The sequence below is a fragment of the Castor canadensis genome, chromosome 8 (assembly GCF_047511655.1).
Source record: "Castor canadensis chromosome 8, mCasCan1.hap1v2, whole genome shotgun sequence".
Taxonomy (NCBI): Eukaryota; Metazoa; Chordata; class Mammalia; order Rodentia; family Castoridae; genus Castor; species Castor canadensis.
Genome location: NC_133393.1, coordinates 104,699,182 through 104,719,363, shown reverse-complemented (window position 1 = coordinate 104,719,363; position 20,182 = coordinate 104,699,182). Strand labels below are relative to the sequence as shown.

The 20,182-nt window shown below is 37.7% G+C and overlaps 1 protein-coding gene across 3 annotated transcripts in view; it reads right to left on the bottom strand.

The window, feature by feature from the left end:
* Srgap1 (SLIT-ROBO Rho GTPase activating protein 1) overlaps positions 1–20,182 on the bottom strand; it is a 270,652-nt gene that overhangs the window by 90,511 nt on the left and 159,959 nt on the right. The gene's annotated exons all lie outside the window — the stretch shown is intronic.

Sequence of the window (20,182 nt, the reverse complement as noted above, 5' to 3'; positions counted from 1 at the left end):
GTCTTATGCATACTTTTCAATTTACTTGAAAAGTTCTCTAAGCTTAAAAAATGTTTCTCTAAAATCTCCTCTGCGTTATTAATATTCAGAATAAGCCATTTATTCACAGGTAAGTTTAGCTCAACCAAAACTTCAAATTATTCTAGTCCTTACTAAAGGAATTTTGATTGCATAAAATCAAAAATACCAAAAAAATCACACAAAATAAAAAAAAAACAAAAAAGTTACACAAAATCAAAATACCAAATGTAAATATTAAAATTCATTCATAGGTTTAATTTTTTAAAAATTACTTTTGACCACAAAGAACTACTTTTTGTTCAACGTAGGACATGCATGATACAAAAAAGGAAAGAGAGAAAATAAAAAACAAGAAAATATAATACTTGTTAAGATTGGATATACAGACTTCGCCTTTTTCCTATGAAAACACACACACACACACACATACTCATATATACACATACATGCACACACACATATGCTCACACACACACTGTAGCATACATACTTTTTCATATTAAAAGATTATATCTAATTTCTCCCTTTAAAAATGTCAGATTATCCTGTATAAATAATTTTAATGTCCTTTTTCACTTAACACATCTGAACATCTTCCTCTATCATTAAACATCCTAAAACATAATTGTAAGGTCTGTATAGCATTTCTTTATGTGATTAATTTGCAGCTGTTGAACATTTTAGGGTGATTTCAACTTTTTGCTTTATAAATAAAGCTATGCTGAAAACCCTTCATGTATATCTTATTTCTTCTCTTGGAAACAATACATATAATTTGTACTTTAGTAAAATTTAGGAATGTACTGAACATAAAACTTCTGTAATGTATCTTTCCCATGTATGTTGAAAATTGAGGATTATAGAATGAATCCTCAATTGTTAAAATTTTGGTTATGTTATTATTATAAAAATATTCTTGCACAAAATTGTGTCATATTTTCTAGGGTCAATTTCCAGAAGCAGAATCACAGGGTTAAAAAATATGCACATTTCTGAGGCTTTGAAATACATGGCTAATTTTACACTCTGCTTATAAAGAATGAAACAAACACCAAACTAACTCATCTATACAGTTATTTCTCACAGTAATTCAGATAATATGTATTTAATAAATACTTTCTCAAGTAATGAATAAAGGTGTCCATTACTTCTTTTAGCAATATCTAGATATAATCTCTGTATTCTTAGATACAGAAGAATAATAGTCACATATTTTCAGAGATTTTATCTGAAAAATCGCAGTTTTCCAATATAACTTCAGTGTGCTGTTATATGCGGAGTCAGACATCCAGGCAAATTCTGCAGCCTGTGTATTGTATTCTGTGCACAGTTATACTCCTTAAAAGAAACAATATATGTAGGTGGGATTCTCAATGCAAAAGATGAACCGAGATTCATAGCAGGACTTAGCCCCCCCCGTGGTAAGGTCAGTGTCGGCTCTTTCTCATAAAGTATGTCAAATTCACATTCCTCGGGAGACGTATTTTATCTCATTTGCAAATAAACAAGAGTTATACAGATTCAATTTTATACCCAAGGTATAGTTAAGAAGTTGAGATTAATGTAGTGTTTGAAAGTAACAAACTATCTTTCTCATTTCAAAAGATGAGTTTCAAAATAGATTGAAACCTATAAGCATCACTGGAAATAAATATACTTAACCACACAGGATTGTTGTTTCTGTAGGTTATGAAAAAAAAGGGGAAACCAACACTTTCTTAGGGTCCAACAGCCCTCCTTTTTTTTGCGATGCTGGGCCATGAACTCAGGGCCTCACACTTCTAGGCAGGCCTCTTCCACTTATGTCCCTCTACAGCCCATCATGTATTTTTAAGATGATTATTTGGAAGACTAAGACATGGGGTTCATGAAGATATTTATTTTCATAAGATCTGATAATGTCTTTCTTTGAAAATGCAAAAGTTGTATGGACAAGAACAAGGGGCTAAATGACCAAGTAGTGGCAGCTAGCTGTGTGACTTTGGAAAGTTGTCTGTTTTTAGTAATGATTGAGTCTATCTGGGGGAAGTTTGGTTGGCCAGACTTTTAAAAGAAAAATAAAATAGCATTCGGAAGCAGCTGGGCAGCTGGGGAATGAGAAGGGAGTCACCCTGCAGCTGGGCAAACACAGAGGCCAGTGAATCCATTACACACCTTGCTTTTCTAAGCTTGGCTCTGTTTATATTCCCTGCCTGAAGCAAACCCACATACCATTTAGGTCCTGGTGCCAGTTACATCTTAAAGTGAGAGGTTAAAAAAAAACAACAACTCAGACACACACACACACACACACACACACACACACACACACACACACACACACACACACACACCCTACTCCCCAGAGTTGCTTAGCCATCTGTAGTCTTCTTGCTGATAGACAAGAAGGAATCAGTGAGAACAAGTGACTCCCATCCCACTTGGATGAAAAGACATCCAGACAGTCCCAGGTATCTGAGAAACATTTCTTTTCAATACACCACACAGAAAAAACCCCTGTCCTCCTGACTCTTGTATTATGTGGACACTGAGGACTAGTATAAACAGGTACTTTGCACAAATGAAGCCCTAGTATAAAAGACAGTATACCGAGCTGAGTAAACTAAACCCTAGTTTAAGATAAAGTGCACTGAGGTATTTCTTAGGAACTAGTCTGGGTTAAAAGGAAAACATTTGAGTCTGACCTAACACTAGCATAGAAGTGGTATAAATATCTCATTGTAATGGGGATTACCACCATAGCTGAGGTTCTCTACATAGTTCAATGGTAATTTCCAGAGAACAAATTTTTTTGTTCAGTTTTCCAATTTGATTTAGGTTTTTCACTCTACAATGTTAACACTGACAATGAATTAATTAAAATTTTTATTAGCATAAATTAATTGCACAAAGTGCTTTCATTGGGATATTTGCAATGTGCATATAACATACTTTGATCTTAACCACTCTCCCTCCCTCCCTTCTTTTAATAGTTCTTAGTACGTTTCATTGTGCTGTTTTCATACAATGAGGAATGAATTTTAAAAGTTGGGGAGAAAAGCACTAAAAACTTTTGGGGAATTCTAATTGCAGAATGCAAGTACAAACTGTATTATCTAACATGTATCCTGTTGACAGAAGTCAAATGCGTTTTGTATTTAAAATAAAATAATGGACAGTTCTTTTTTTTCAATGAAGAAAAAAAGCTTTGTTTTAAAGGTACATTTTGAATATATACTGCAAGGAAAATAAACAGCTTTTCCTTCAGTTAATGCAAACACAGTCTTTGCATTCCAAATGGTATGATAGGCATATATCCATTTAAATGCAGTTCAGTGGCATGTTTTCCTATCCGAATTCTTTTCTACAAAAACTTCATGCATAATTCTTCATTCAGTACACTCAATTTATTTTTCTTCAACTGCAGGAAAAATATAGTCAAGTAGAAAGTAAAGTGACCCACATTGTGGATTTCTTTGTGAGACTGAGAAATCAGATATACTAACTTTTTTGTATAAGCTGTTGATAATTTTTCTCACTGAAAGTATCATATATATGTCATATATGATACTACTCTTGCAGTTTAAATAAAAATAATTAAAGTATCTGTAGTCAATCTAAATAGTTAATGTTAAGAAGTCACTATGAATCTGAAAACTACTTATGTGTTGGAGAAGACCAGTGGATTCCTACTATTTACGTTTGAATCAGGAGCTGTTAGACATGGATTGCAGGAATGGATCTATCAGTCACTAAGAGTGGGGTTATTTAATACTTCTGCTCACCTTACAAAGTTATTATGGATGCCAAATTGTATACCACAATTGTGTAACTTAAATTTTACTGAGTATGTACTATATATGTGCATATCTGTGTATACAGTCTATACCACCAATACAGACAGGTACACACACACAGTTTAGTAAGCTTTAAATAATGCTTAATATATAATACACGTTATTCTAAGCACTTTATAAATAGCTTATCTAATCCCTTTAGTAACTCTTATGAGGTAGGTATCTTTATTTTCCTCTGGTTAGCATTTTGACCCATTTTCCAAGGCAAGCTCAAATCTCATCTACTGCTAAGTGTTTCTTTCTCCCCAGCCCAAAAGAGCTCATCTTTCCAATTGCAAAGACTTACTTATGGAGAGCACTTTAGAATTACTGTCATGTGTTCTAGATATCTGTGTGCTGCCCAGTATGGTGGACTGTCCTGTAAGATCAACGAGGGCACTGACACAATCATATGTGCTCAGCTTGCCCATCCATTTAACAACTGCTTATTAAACACATCTACTAAATGCCTACCATTATTTTTGTTCCTCCCTGGCATCCAAAATAGCACCACCATGAAACACCTGGAATTGGTCTATTAAATCATTTGTGAAGTCATAGCTAATGGTTTTTAAGTAGTTAATCATTTTATAAGTCATATTCATGGTCCCTCAAAACAAACAAAACCCAAAAGGTTGCCACTTTGGCAGCAGTATGTGACAATATTTCCTAATTCTATAGCCTGCTATTTCACTCAATTCATCAATCACTAAAAACTTTTCTGAGAAACGACGTTCTTTGGTTTTCCTTAATTTCTACAACCTGCGATAAAAGTCTATTTTCTACAATCAATATGCAGACAGCTCTAATTGTAACTGAGTTTCTCTGCAAGTAGCATTCTAACAAAACCACTAGGTTAGGACGGTAACCTTGGAAGCCCACTGCTATTGTTTCCCAGGGTGCACCCAGGTTCAAGGGGAAGGAAGGGCCACTGGGACACTCTTGCTGAGCCGGAGGAGCTGCGCTAAGAGGAGCCCAGTTTCTCTAGAAGCCTGTGCAACCTTGGTTCCTCCCTCTAGGATAAGGCTGTTCAGCCACGCTGTGACACTGTGGGCTTTTTCCAGACTGAGTCAGCAGCAGGAATTCCCTTTAACAGATCACTCAGGCCACTGTGTGCCAGTGTCTTTGCACCTGCCACCTCCAATCTTCTTACTCCTTGGTTTACCAAATCAGCCCTGGTGAGGAATATGGCTTCTGGAGCCAGGCAGATCTGGATCTGAATTTCAGCACTACTGCTGCCTAGCTGGGCAAGTTTCTTGAGCCCTGTTCCTCCAAGGAAAATTGAGGACTGAATGACAGAAGACTTAGAAGCACAGAGTAGGTTGGGAAGTCCTCATTCCTGGCAGTTATTAAGGTATATTGTAGATGTAAGAGTGAGGCTTTGGGGCCATACTACCTGGCTTCCCATCCAAGCTTGAGGCAGATAGTGCAGGCCACTGTCTCCCAAAGACAGCTGGGAAATCTGAGGCCCAAGAAAAGTAAGCCAATGGAGGTGTTTTTCCTCTTGTTTCATAGGTAGCCTGCTTCTAGTCTAGACAAAAACTCTTAAAAACTCATATAACATGCCAGTGAGGGTGGCCTAGACACCAAACATGTTTGTAAAATGTATCATCTGAATTCACATTTTAAAAAAGTTTTTAGCCTATCTGGAATGTACATCCTATAATTAGATCCTGCTTTAACATATGTTGGCAGTTACCATAAAATTAGGTGGACATTAGCTCAGGTTTCGGGGGTATTTTGCATTTCTCCAACAATCCATCAGAGACTGAGTGTCCATGTGCAGACACTATGCTAGGCTTGAAGCCAGAAAGGAAAAGCACAATCCCTACCCAATGGGACAGACACAAACAAGCCTCCTCTTAGTGTAAAGCTAATAGGGGTCACCACGTACAGAAGGAGACTTTAGAGTAGGCTGAATGCAAGCTTGGTGGAGGATGACTCCCAGGCTTCTTTTATATCAGCTTATACTTAGTCCGGGTGCCCATTTAGGGAGAAAAGTATGGGAAATATATTTTATTTATAGAAAAAATGAAAGTCAGGAAAAGCTGACCATTGACATTAATGCTATCCAGCCAGTATCTACAACCAGTTCCGTCCATCTCCCTCACCCACTTCCCACTTAAGGCCTGTGAGTGACATCAGACAGTACTTTTTATTCCCATTTGTGGCATCAGGGCTAAAAAAACCTTGCTGATTCCTGCAGTCACTAGGATTGTCACGATGATGAACTTTCATGAACCCACCCCCTTTCCCTGGGCCTGTATGTCTCCTAAGTCAATGAAAGCAACTTATAAAACTTAATTACATTTACAAAGTCAAAACTGTAGGAGAAATTACTTAGGTAAGAGCTCAGACTCAAAAGAAAGATTGTTTGGGTTTAAATCCTGTTTTTGTACTTCCTTGTTGTGTGATCTTGGGCAAGTACCTGTCGTGGCTTGGGAAAATGATACCCCAAAATATGTCACATTAGATTTCCCAGTAAGAGCAACTGAGGGGCAGCAAATTCAGGGAAAGGCATTCCTCTGATGCTCCCTGGTCTACCTAAAGACTAGGTCCACCAAAAGGGAACATACTTGTCTTCTAGCTTCCTATTATTTCATCAATCAAGGAAGAGTAAACTCATATTCAAGAAGAAGGGACATCACAGCCAGAACCCATACAAACTTTGCTTAGGCCATCATTTGTTCTTCAGGTCTACTTATCTCTCCTGAAAATCATTTACTCTCCATCTAACATTGCCTACAGTCCTCCAGTTTCTTTCACTCAAGAAAAGAGTGTTTAAGTTTCAACCACTTGGTTGAGTTTTCCTACTTTGTATGCCTCCTGCTCATTAATACATTTGCATGCCTTTGCCCCTGTTAATTTATCTATTACAGGTTTGCATTACAGAATTCAAATTATTGAATCTCCAGAGGGTAGAAAGAAAATGCTTTTTGCACCTATATAAGTTAACCTTTCTATGTCTCAGTTTCCTCACTGTTAAATCAAGATTACAATACTGCTAACTGAGTAGGGTAGCTGGGAGGATTACACATGTTAACACATATGGAGCACAGAAGAAAGTGGTTGACATATAACTACTACATATGACAGTAAATATCAACTACTGATATTTGAAAAAAAACCTACCACAAGACAATTCATTTTAATATGCAGTAGTGAATTCTCCACAATTGGAAGGATTTATATTTATAAAGAGGTAAAAGGAGAGAAATCAGCAATATTTCCATTTATGTATATGTTAAGAATTTTAGCAACTTTGCCTTTTAGAATGAGCAAGTAGACTAAGATGAATAATCAAACAGGTTGAAATGTTATCTTTATAGATTTTTTTTTTTATGTTTGTTTGTTTGATTTTTTGGTGGTACTAGGGTTTGAGCTCAGGGCCTCATGCTTGGTAAGCAGGTGCTCTATTGCTTGTGCCATACCTCCAAGACCTTTGTTACTTTGTTTTTTTTGGAGATAGGATCTTGTTTTATCTTAAGGCTGGCCTGAACTGCAATCTTCTTATTTTAGGCTTCCTTCCATAGCTGGGATGACAGGCATGCACCAATGCACCTAGTTTTTTCCACTGAGATGGGGCCTTGCAAACTTTTTTGCCCAGGCTAGTCTGGCATCTCAGCCTCCCTCATAGCTTGGGATGACAGGCACATGCTCAGAGCTCAGCTACTGGCTGAAATGAGGGTCTCACAAACTTTTACCTAGGTTGACCTTAAATTGTAATCCTTGAGCTCTCAGCCTCCCAAGTAGCTAGGATGACAGGTGTGAGCCCTTGGCACCCAGCTGAAATGTCGTCTTTATTTTTTTTTTCTTTTTCTTTTATTATTCATATGTGCATACAAGGCTTGGTTCATTTCTCTCCCCTGCCCACACCCCCTCCCTTACCACCCACTCCGCCCTCTCTCCCCACCCCCTCAATACCCAGCAGAAACTATTTTGCCCTTATTTCTAATTTTGTGTAGAGAGAGTATAAGCAATAACAGGAAGGAACAAGGGTTTTTGCTGGTTGAGATAAGGATAGCTATACAGGGCATTGTAGAGATAGTTCATCAAGTAAAATTTAAGGTACCTTTTGGCTCCACTGAAATGAAATCAGTATAAGTCTGAATTTATCATCAAAATTATATTTACAATACAGACAAATGGCCTTGAACAAAAGGCATTGTCTGGGACTCTGGCCCCTGCTGCTAGGGACTGACAACCAACCAAATGACAGGGCAATGGAAAAGCAGAGAATAAACCAAACAAAGGGGAAGACAGAGAACACACGTACACAGGGAAGAAATTAGGTGAATAAAAATCATGAAAACAATTACATTCTGTTCAGTATGTAGTGTTTAGGATTTTCTTTCAGGAGTAATTATACAAAGTAGTACATTTCATGGGGAAAGGTTCCCTCTATGAAACCTGGATTTGGTGCTGGCTTTGCTGTAAAATAGCTCAGTAACCTCGGCCTTCCTGACCCTCAGCGGGGCCTCATCTATTAGAGATGACAATATGACAACAAGAGGTCACCCTACAGAACAAAAATTAGGGAGATAAACAAAACAATGCACCTCAGACCCTTTGAAAAGTGGAATGAAAAACAAAGCACAAAGCAGAGGCATGATCACAGAAGGAAAAAGAAAAAGGAAAAGAAAAAACCATCACAACTTCTGGATGCAAAGGTTCAGGCCAAGAAAAATTTAACATATCCTATAAAAAGAATATTTGATAATGCTCAGAGGAAGTGGAGCAGGATGGCAAAGAGGAATAGTATCATATAGATGTTCCTTGACTCACAATATAGTTATAGCCTGATAAACTCATAACATTAGCAATATTAAGTCAAAATGTGTTCAATAACCCAACCTACTGAATATCAGAGCTTAGCTCAGCTTACTATAAATGAGCTTACAATACTTCCACTGTAGGTCGGCAAAGCCTATTTTATAATCGAGGGTTGAGGGTCTCATGTACACAGACAGATGGGCACTTTGTAGACACCATAGGATGAGAAAATAAAACACAATATCCAAAAAACTTTGGCAACTCAGTACACCAGAGAGAATTTGGCAGTTTCCCCTCCTGATAGTGTGGCTGGTCGGGACTACAGCTCACTGATGGTGTCCAGCATCCTGACAGAGGATCAAACTGCATGTTGCTAGCCTGGGAAAATACTATAATTCAATACATGGTTTCTACTGAATGCTTATTGCTTCCATACTATCATAAACATTGGAAAAGCATAGAGTGGGGACTGTCTGCATGTGAAAGCATCATCATTCCTGTTTTTGTGTTCTGTTAGAGAATAACTCCTTTCTTCCCCATCCTCAGGAGCTCATGGTCCTAGAAGGAGCTTCCTGTCTTGGATACCTGAGAGTGCGGGACCTCTGTGTCTGCTGTGTGGGGAATGTGTGACCCTGGGCAAGGTTTTGCTGAGCTCTGTGGGCTCAGAGCTCTCTCACTTACACAGGAGGTGGTTGGTCAATGGATTTCTCAGCTGTAAAATTCTAATGATATTAAGTCCAGGGTTTCACATAACAACTAAATACTGTAAGAACTTATTTGGGGAAACATAAATAATATACTTCTCAGTGTAAAGGGGTTGATTTTTCTCAGTGTTAGGGTAGATGGCAGATAAATTTTAACCAAAAGGGAAAAACAGCTTAACAACAAATTATACTAATTATCTCCTACTTCTGTTGACTTGAGACAGCAAGCAGTACACCATGCTATGCCAGGGATATGATTCCTCTAGAATTCTCCACAGGCTCTGAGGCCATACATAACTCATCTGCTTTGTATCATAGAAGGTATCCAGAAATGGATAATGCTCCTGTCGTCTGTCTAGCATACTGCTGTATTGATGGACCTTATTCAGATATATCTATCACTGTAGCTACTTTAGTTAGTTCCTCCACTGATTATCAATCAATCATCAAGTGCTCATTAGGGAGGAAAACCCAGAACTCTTTGGATAGTTGCAAGGCTGACGTAGAGATACACTGCATGATTCTATTTTTGACTGTTACATTTAAGTTAAAGTAGGGAATTAGTCATCTTCAAAATGCTAAACTGAACAATAATCTTAGATGCTAATATAAATTACAATTGGTTTTATAAGAATTTGCTACTTAATAAAACTAATGAAAAATGACTAATTTAGCCTAAAGAGGATAAATTATTTTATGCCTCATTACAAAGAAAATGTTTCTATTTGTAAAAAGAGTAAACTATTTATTAATCTTAATCTGAGCTCACTTTATTTCCAGTAGTTATTAGAGGCGGTTTCTAATTTAAAGCTTTGAGTCACTGACAGGGTTATTGGTTTTGTTTTATCTTTAAGGAACTCCTGAGGAACATCGTATTCAGCAAAAACTTCTCAAGCCCCTACTGTGTACCACAAATAGGCCTTGGCCTAGTTGTCTTTGATAATATTATATTACTAAAAACTCAATTATGTTTTAATTTTTTATTGGTTTGTGCTAGTTCATCAATTTATAACTTTTCATAAGAATAATGTACAATTTAGTATAAGATTACAATATGTACCCACTTTACATTATCAGAGATTCTGACATGAGATAAAATGTAACTTATGCCATAAATTCTGGTTTTGTCAAAGATTACTGTTCTTTCTTGTCTCTCAAGTATTTCGTTGTAATGGGGTAGAGAAAGTAGCAAGGGGAGGGGATTTTAAGAAAGCCTAGCTTAAACGTGAAGGGTAAAGGAGGATGAATATGGTTGATGTATTTTCTATCCATATATGAATACGGAACACTGAAACCTGTTGAAGTCATTTTAAGAAGGGGGAGGGGGAAGAGGGAGAATAATGGAAGCGATGAACCAAACTGAGGAGCATTGTAAGCATGTATGGAAATGTCACAATGAAACCCCCTACACAATTAATATCTACTTATAAAAACATTTTTTCAAAAATAGTGCAGCTGAATCCTACATTTCTTTTTGTATCACTGATTTGCCAACATTCTGGTAATACCAAGTGCATGGAGTTCCTCATACATCTGTGCTTTCCCTCATACATGCCCTCTTTTGGGAACACCCTTCCCACCCATCCTTTATCACAAAATTCAGGTGTCCACTTCATCAAGAAGCCGCTAGAATGGAGACCTCTATGTAGCCCAGACTCCAACACATATGTGGGAACCTATCACTGGCTTGGGTCACTGATAACAGGACTGTGTCAGTCTTGAAACCTCCACCTTCCCAGACAGTTGATGAGTATGAACTGAATGAAACAGAGATGATCCTATAACAATTTTAGTAAAGAGACGACAATGCCTTTAGTACTTTCCATTCAACTGACATAGAGACGGGACACAAATTCTGAGAATTAGGACAAATGTCAAATAACTGCATTCTATAAATCTGACAACCTTATAAGTCAAGACCCCTCTTCATATGCTTGCTTGGTAGCCACCCTCCAAAAACAGCAGTCTTAAAAGAAAGCCTATTCTATTTCTGAACAACTTGAATAATTAAACTCAAGCTGTCTGGGTTGGAGTCCTACTCTTGCCTTTTGCCATGCTCTTTAGTTTTCTCACATCTAAATGAGGAATAAAGATAGTAGCTAAGGTTGTTGTGAAGATAAAATGAATTAATCCATGTCAAGCTCTTGCACACAAGAAATGCTTAATGAATGCTATTATGATTAATAAAATACTCCACCCTTCTATCATATCTGCTATTGTGTGAAGGTTAATGTCTTCCAAATTCATACTTTAGAATCCTCACTCAAGTGATGGGACTAGGGTGACACAATGGGGTGATCAGGTCATGAGGGTAGAGCCCTAGTAAATGGGATTAATGACTTTACAAAAGAGGCCTGGGAAAGTCCCCTTTCCCTTTTACCAGGTGAACACAGCTAGAAGATGATATGTGCCACAAAGTAGGCCCTCTCCAGACACCAGATTTCTTAATGTTTTTTAAAATTTCTTTAATTTTTATTATCATATTATTGTTGTACTGGGGGTACATTGTGACATTTATGAAAGTGCTTATGATATCTTAGTTAAATTCATCCTCTCCATCATTCTCCTTTGTTCCATCTCCCCTTATTCTTGGAATAGTTTCAACAGATTCTATTAATGTCTTGACCTTGCACTTCTTAGCCTCCAAACCTGTGCGAAAGAAATTTCTGTAGCTTAGAAGCCACTTAGTCTATGGAGTTTAATTATAGCAGCCTTAACAGACTAAACAGACAAAAGCAGTACTTTATTTTTATTTTTTGGTGATACTATAGTTTGAACTCAGGGCTTTGTGTTTGCCAGGCAGGCACTCTATTGCTTGAGCCACACCGCCAGCCATGATGCAGTATCTTTTAAACGTACAGGAGCCCTGGTCCAGGCAACATTCACAAGTTTATTCTTACGCACCTGAAAGGCTGGGGAGAAAAGCAATGGTTTTGTTTTATGGATCAAAGAAACCGAGCTACAAAAAGACTTAATCCTTTCCCAAAAAGTTAATAGAGAAAGGGAAGGCTGGTCAGAAAGTTCTTGTATGAAAAAGGGGCTTTCATATGAAATCTTCAGAGTCACTGAAATACAAGTTACTGGAAGAAAATACCCAAGAGTCAGTACATGGAACACATATAAACCAGGGCCATGCTGAACACGGTGGCAGCAGAAGCTAACTGATAGCGTTTGGGGCAAAGGAAAAGTTTCAAGCAGTTGGCAGAGGGGAAGCACATACATAATGAAAGCCACAAAGGCACTAGAATTTCAAAGTCACCTGCAACTTGAAACATTTAGTTCTTTTCAGGGACATGTTTACACGTCTTCAATGCTAGGCATCCAAGTTACAGGTTTAGTATACGAAATATTTAAACAGAGGACATAGACACTTGGAATCCAAAAACCATAAAAGCCTCTCACTCTTAGAATTACAGACTCAGGTGAAGAATCCTTTTCTTTCAATGAATAATAGTTTGGAATCTGACATATCCTCTGCCTCAAATTGAATATTTCTCCCCCCATTCATTAAAAAGAAAAGGATAGGCCTTTGTGAATCTGTGCAAGAAAGCATTTTTGCATTTTTAAACAGCTTTTGACTGTCTAGCCACTTTTTTTTGTTGCCTATGTTTTTTATAATCTCGTTTTAGTAATTGTGTTGAAAACAATCAACTCCTGATTTCTACCTAGATGTGGCTCAAGAGAGAAATTCTGTGAATGTACCCTGTGTTTTTCCAAATCTGTGCTTTGGTTCATGCTGCTCTTGCTCAGACGCCTTTACCCGTTTTTCATCTCTCCCATTACTGCAAGCCTGACTATCCTTTGAACTTCATTTTCACAGTCTTTGCTCTCTGCAGTTTTTCTCAATCCTCAATGTATGCCTCTCTTTTTGGATCTCCAAAGTTCTCTTCCCGAACCTATTTGTTGGTATAGAATACTTGTTCATTAGTATCCACAGGGCTTTGCTTGCCTGACCAAAAACTATACCAAAATCTATGTGTGAATGCTCAAGTTTCTTACATAAAATGGCATATTATTTGCATATAACCTATGCACATTCTTCTGCATACTTTTAATTATCTCTATATTACTTATAATACCTAATACAATGTAAATGCTGTATAAATAGGTATTGTACTATATTATTTAGGGACTAATAACAAGAACACAAAGGGTGTATGTGTTCAATACAGATGCTATTTAAAAAAAAATATTTTGTGGTTGTTTAATCCATAGATACAGCACCCATGAATACACAAGGTCAAATGTAATGGTCTGCTTTATGTTATAATATGTATATTGAGTTAAAGCACAGACTAAGTGTGGTTTGTGACTTCCTTCCTATGTGATCTTGGACAAGGTACTTCACATCTCTGTGCATCAACTACCTCACAGGGCTGTTGCAAGAATCTGAAGAGCTAATTAAGTAAGGCTTTAGAACAGTACCTGGCCCAAACATCAGTTGTTACTGGAACCTTGCTGAAGCATATTAACTACACTGAAAAACACCAGAACTGGTGCTATCTTACCTGAATCTATTTGCTATTCCTAGTTCAAGTAAAGCCTGGGTTTCATTTTCAACCAGGCCATGGATTAGCTCTGGGACTTTAATGAATCACTTACAATCTCTGGGTTTTAGAAAATTCTTCTGAAACGAGGAGGCTAATTTGATCATTTTTAAAGGCCCATTAAGTGCTAAAATTCTATCAGCTTAAAATAGTATTAAATTCAGATAATCACATGAGTTAGAAAATGATGTGAGTGAAGGTAAGTTGAATTGGATCCTCTGATTTAACGGATTTAGATCTTGATTTCCTTTGTGTGATTTTTTTACCTTCCTACTGATTAACATTTCTGGTCCATTTCAAGATAGGAAATCCAAGGAAAATGCTCCTAGTTTTATTCTATGTTTTGGCAAGCACCCTATTATTTAATATTATGTTTATATCATATATCACATACATATATAGGCTTAATGAATAATGGCAAACAAAACTAAGCATCTTAATTATCCATAAAAACTATTCTGCCTAAGATTCTATCCTCAAACTAATCTAATCATCTAAAAATCCAAATGCTATATTTCAGAATATAATTGTCTGGATAAAATACTTTGCTGGTAAGCATGCTTAATATGAAACATTCTTTAGTTTTTTTTATTTTAGTAAACTAAATACTTTTTTTTTCATTTCCAAGCCAGATAATTTTGGAGGTAAAAGAGGAGTTTGTATTGTTCACTTTTAAAAGATAGTCAAAGGGGACTAGTGGGCTGGCTTAGGAGATATAGTTCCTGTCTAGCAAGCATGAAGTTCTGAGTGCAAACCTCAGTACCATCAAAAAAAAAATTAGATGAAGGGAAATAATATATTCACAGAATTAACCTCAGTACTGAAAAAAAAAGAGGAAAAAAAAAAAAGTCATAGGCTAGGCACTGTGGCTTAAGTCTGTATGTACTTGGGAGGCGGAGATCAGGAGAATCTCGGTTCAAAGCCAGCCCAGGCGAAAAGTACAGGAGCTTCCCCATGTAGCTGAGATGACAGGCACATACTTGTAGGGAAGTACAAATAGAAGGATCACAGTCCAGGACAGACTGAGCATAAAGTGAGACCCTATCCCAAAAATAACCAACACAAAAAGGGCTGGAGGAGTGGCTCAAGTCATAGAGCACCTGCTTAGCAAGTGCAAGGCCTTGAATTCAACCCCCATACCACCACACACCTACAAAAAAGACAGTCATATTTATGGTTCAAAAGCACCAACCATAACTACTTCTCAACTCTCATTAAGAAAATGAAAACTTCAGTCAAGGGCTACGGAGCAGTTGGTGTCATTAACTGGCAGGATGTCCTAAAAGATATGTACTTAAAGAGTTCTTATCCACAGCTATCATCAAGGATTCATAAAGTGGTAATTTTAAGAATCCCAATCACTTGGGCAGGAAAACAAAGCAAGTTAAATTTGCTAACCAAGTCTTCAAAGTCAGTTGTGTCAGAGCTAAGATCAGAATTTAGAGGTTGTGGGCAGGGAGATAGGATCTTTCTGTCCATCCAAGTGTCTAGCAGTCAAAGCCAGGGAAGGAGATATGGAAACAGTTCCGTGACCATGATCTCTAAATAGACTACTTAAAAACAAACAAACAAACAAAAAAAACTTGTCCAGGGGGCATCACGGAGAATGTGGTATTCCAATGAGGTTTTCAATTCAGGAGCTTTTCCCTGTATCCTTTCTTTACTCCTTATTTCCCTTTGTTCCAGTGTTTTGTTCTGAGACTTAGGCCTTTTGTAGTCCATCTCACAGGAATGAATTTTCATTTTCACTACCAAGATATATATTTCAAGTACTCAAAAATGCCCTTGAGCTAAAATACTTAACCAAAAAATAAAAAAGCTCTTTGAGGCTCACTCAGAGAAAAATCTTTGATATAAGGTAGCAAGTGTCTTGGGCTCTTTCAAAATGACTTTCCAACCTTGCCTTGGGCAAGTTTCTCCTTTAGAGAGCAGTGTTAGCTCCTTGTTTGTGGGAGCTCGCAGAGCCTTAGGAAGAAAAGCTGTCCTCAGCAGTCCTCTGAGGCTGAGTTTTCAAGGAAGGGCTTGAAATAATAAACAGCATCCTCCCTCTCGTTCCCTCTAAAAAAGAATGAGCCCTTTCCATTTTAATACCTTTAAGAGCTAAGTGCTTTAAAGACATGTAAAGGCGTAAAGGCCAGGGTGGGCTCTGTGCTCATTGCCAATTCTGTTTTTCAAATAGCCCCTTGTAGAAGTTGCTGAGAGCCCCTTCTGGTCTGTAACCTGAACTGCTTCTACCTGCCATGTATGTTTGTTAGGCAAATTGAAGTTAAGTTCAGAAGGAAGAAACTAAATAGAGCAAGACAATTTTTTTTATGTTCATATGTGTGCCACCACACCTGGCGTGGATCTTAGCAGTAACCTCTGTGTATGAACACGTATCTTATGAAAGCTGAAGGAAATAGGCCGCAAATGGATATATCCTAATATTAAAGCTGAATAGACAAAGCCACTTGGCTTTGCCTATTTTGTAACCCATACAGCAGTCTGGAAAGCTCCAGCAAGTTTTTACAATGTAAAATATTTTACCTCTGAATTTCATCTATTCTTTAGATCAAGCTTTGGATAAGGCATCTACTATGTGTGTGATCCTGAACTAATTTTTCACAGCCCCACTTCCTATTTGTAAAACTGGGTTTTGGACAACCTGCTTCAGAGGGCTGCCATGAGAAATGATTAGGATAACGCATCTCCCTGACAGAAAGGGTGGGGGAAACCCTTATTTTCTCAGCTCTTTTCCTCACGATTTAATGGACCTTGAGGATGGATTACCTCTTGTGTCTGGCTAATCATGTGTGGAGCTGATGCAGAGTGCGGTAATCGATTATACATAATTAGCAATCAATTTCCTGTGTATTTATCATGACGTCTACGTTAATCTCCATTAGAACTAGCTTACTGAGGACACCAAACTCTTCGTTCTGTAAAATGGTAGAAAGCTCACACAGGGTAAAGAAATATTAACAGAGGGAAAATAATTATGAAAAAATACAGCATAACCTTTTGAGATTCTTGTATTGGGATAAGTCTGACACCTTTAAGTCTGTTTCATGTTGAGCCCTTTACTGGGCTGATTAAAGGCAAATTTTGTTTTGGATGTGTCACAATTTTCTCATTTTTCCCTTCATTTCCCTAGCATGGTCCTATTGACACTTACTATTGATTCAGATTTTCTTAGGCAAGTTCTTTTGTTGTTCTCTTTGTACAAATATTCATTGTAGGGAAAAACCATATACAGGTTGAAATTCCCTAACCCAAGAATCCAAGAATCCAAGATCTGAAATTGAAAGATTTTTGAGTGTTGACATGATACACAAAAATTCTGGATTTGGGAACATTTCAGATTTTGGGCTTTTGGATTATAGATGCTGAACTGGTAAAATCTATACAAATATTCTAAAATCTAAAAAAAAAAAAATCCATATTCTGAAGCACTTCTGTTCCAAGAACTTCAGATAAGAGATATTCATGCTGTACATATGTAAAAACCATCTGTAATTACTGTTAACATCACCACTGATTTCTGTGAGGCAGACAAGTACTTGGTACCATCCCCACTCCACTGAAAATGACTGCAGATGATATTAACATTTATTCTGCATTTACTATGTGCCAGGGACTGTTCTAAAGCCCTAACTGTATCAACTCTTTCCTCTTAGCACTTAGACCAGCTAGATTATTTGTTTACTGTCTCTCCTCATTAGAATACAAATGCCTTGAAAGGAGGAACTTGATCTGTATTTATTCACAGTTGTATCTCCAGTAAATGAACAGTGTGCCTGGCTTTCAAAAAAATGTGTATTACAGGAAATCAATGTGAGTCAATGCCCTGTATAGCTATCCTTATCTCAACCAGCAAAAACCCTTGTTCCTTCCTATTATTGCTTATACTCTCTCTACAACAAAATTAGAAATAAGGGCAAAATAGTTTCTGCTGGGTATTGGGGGGGGGAGAGGGAGGGGGCGGAGTGGGTGGTAAGGGAGGGGGTGGGGGCAGGGGGGAGAAATGAATCAAGCCTTGTATGCACATATGAATAATAAAAGAAAAATGAAAAAAAATGTGTATTAAATGAATAAATTTAATAAGTAACATTTACTCTTTATACTAACTTTATGAGTTGGGTATTGCTATGATCTCCACTTCCCAGAGGAAAAATGGATGCAAAGGGTCACACACAGCCAGAAAGCACCGGAGCTGTGATTTAAGTATTCCTCCTTCCCCTTCCCTGATGCCTTATTAGATACTATGATGCCTCATTTTAGGTGTTGACTTGACTGGAACATGGGTGCCAAATTACTTGGTCAAACATTATTCTGGGTATGTCTGTAAGAGTCTTTCTGGATGAGATTAACATGTGAATAGGTACAATGGGTAAAGCAGATTGCTCTCCTCCCCAACATAGCTGGGCTTTATGCCATCCATAGGTGGCCTGCATTGAGTTAAAAGACTAGGTCAGAGGAATCTACTCTCTCAGTCTTTGAGCTGAGACACTAGTTTTCTGATTTCAGACAGGCAACTGGACTAGACTGTGCACTTTTGGCTCTCCTGGTTTTTAGGTCTTTGGACTCAAAACTGCCATAGCCTCTCTTGGGTCTCCAGCTTGTCAACTGCAGACCTTGGGACTCTTCATCCTCTATAACAGTGACAGTCAACTCCTTAGAATAAATTACTTCTGGTTCTTTTGGTTTCATTACAGTGTAACATTCTTCCTGGCTTCTTGACCCTATTCTCAAACTTGCTAAGTCTACCCTTTAGCTCTCTTTCAAATGTTCATCTTAAAGGAAGTGAATCAGCAGACTAGACTCAGAAAGCAAGTCTGAAGATCTTGGTTTACCCTTTTCCTTTTAACCCAATGCGTTCCATCTGTTAGATATTTAAATTAACATTTTAGAAAGTACAGGTTACCATTGAACCACATTCTGTTTTTCACTTAGATTTTTATTAAAGCAACATTAATGCCATTGATTCTAAAAAAAAATACAAATGAGCAGGTTATAAACTGCTTAATTTCTCTATGTTTTGTGGGAGGATTTAATATTTGGAAAATGGTTCCTTAAACTATAGCAATAGAGAAAAAGTAACAGTAAAGGACATAGGCTCTGAAACCAGATATGGCTTGAGATCCCACTTGACATCTGACTGACATACTGTGGGACCTGGGACAATCCCCCTCCCCCAGCCCTTAGATTCCTCATGCGTGGAATGAGGATCATGAGGGCACCCATTTTACAGCGATGCTGTATAAGCTGACACAGTAACAGCTGAGCACGGTAATGGGTACATACATAATAAGCATGCAATAAACATTAGCTACCCTGCCAAGCATGGCTACTTACCTATGACTAACTCCTTCTCTTTCAAATGAACAGAATCTCCATTAAACAACCTGAATTGAAATGAACTAACTAGCTAAAAGACTGTAATTTCTAAACCTCCTTGCAGCCTTGTGGAACCATTCTATGTTCTGGTTAGTGAGGTATATATGAAAGCATAATGTAAGACTTTGATCAAGTCTTGATAGACAAGGGGCCTGCTCTTTTTCTTTCTCCATTCTGTTTCCAGGATGCAGAGTTAAAGGCTGGACTCTTGCAACTATCTCAAACTACAAGAACAAACATTGCAATTGGCTTTTCTGAACAGCAGATTAGGAGGAGCCTAATTCTTGAATGGCTTTACGCAACCTCCATACCAGCCTTGGGCTGCCAATCATTGTACTTCTGAGTAAGAGAGTATCAACTTCTATTTTGTTCATGCCATTATTTTGAGTGCCTTTGTTACATAAGACAAAACTAATCTTAACTGCTTTGGTTGTCCCTCATGGTACAATGGAAGCTTGAACCCATTTTGAGGCCTTGTTTTTGCAAATAAAGGCAAAACTGGGCAAAGATATAGAAAAGGAATGGTGTGTCTTTAAACCCTATCCTTCTGTGAAAATTGCTCTTGATTGTTGCCTCTGGATTGAGAATTATTTAGGAGATTAGTAAAACTGTGAGGGTATTTCCAGAGAGGATTAACTAAGGGAGAAGAACCACCCTAAATGTGGTGACACCATTAGTTAGGCTGGGAACCCAATGGAAGAAAAAGAGGAAGAAGGAGGAAGCCTGCTAATGCAGGCATTCCACTACCTGGCTGCCACAAGGTAAGCTGGAACTTGACTCTACTCCACCCTCTCTACCAGGATGCTCTGCCTCACCACATGGCCCATGGCCATGGGGCCATTTAAGGACGAGGGACCAAAACTTCTGAAACCAGGATTCAAAGTAAATCTCTCCTCCTTTTAAGTTGTTTCTCTCAGGTATTTTTCACAGCAGTGAAAAGTCTAAC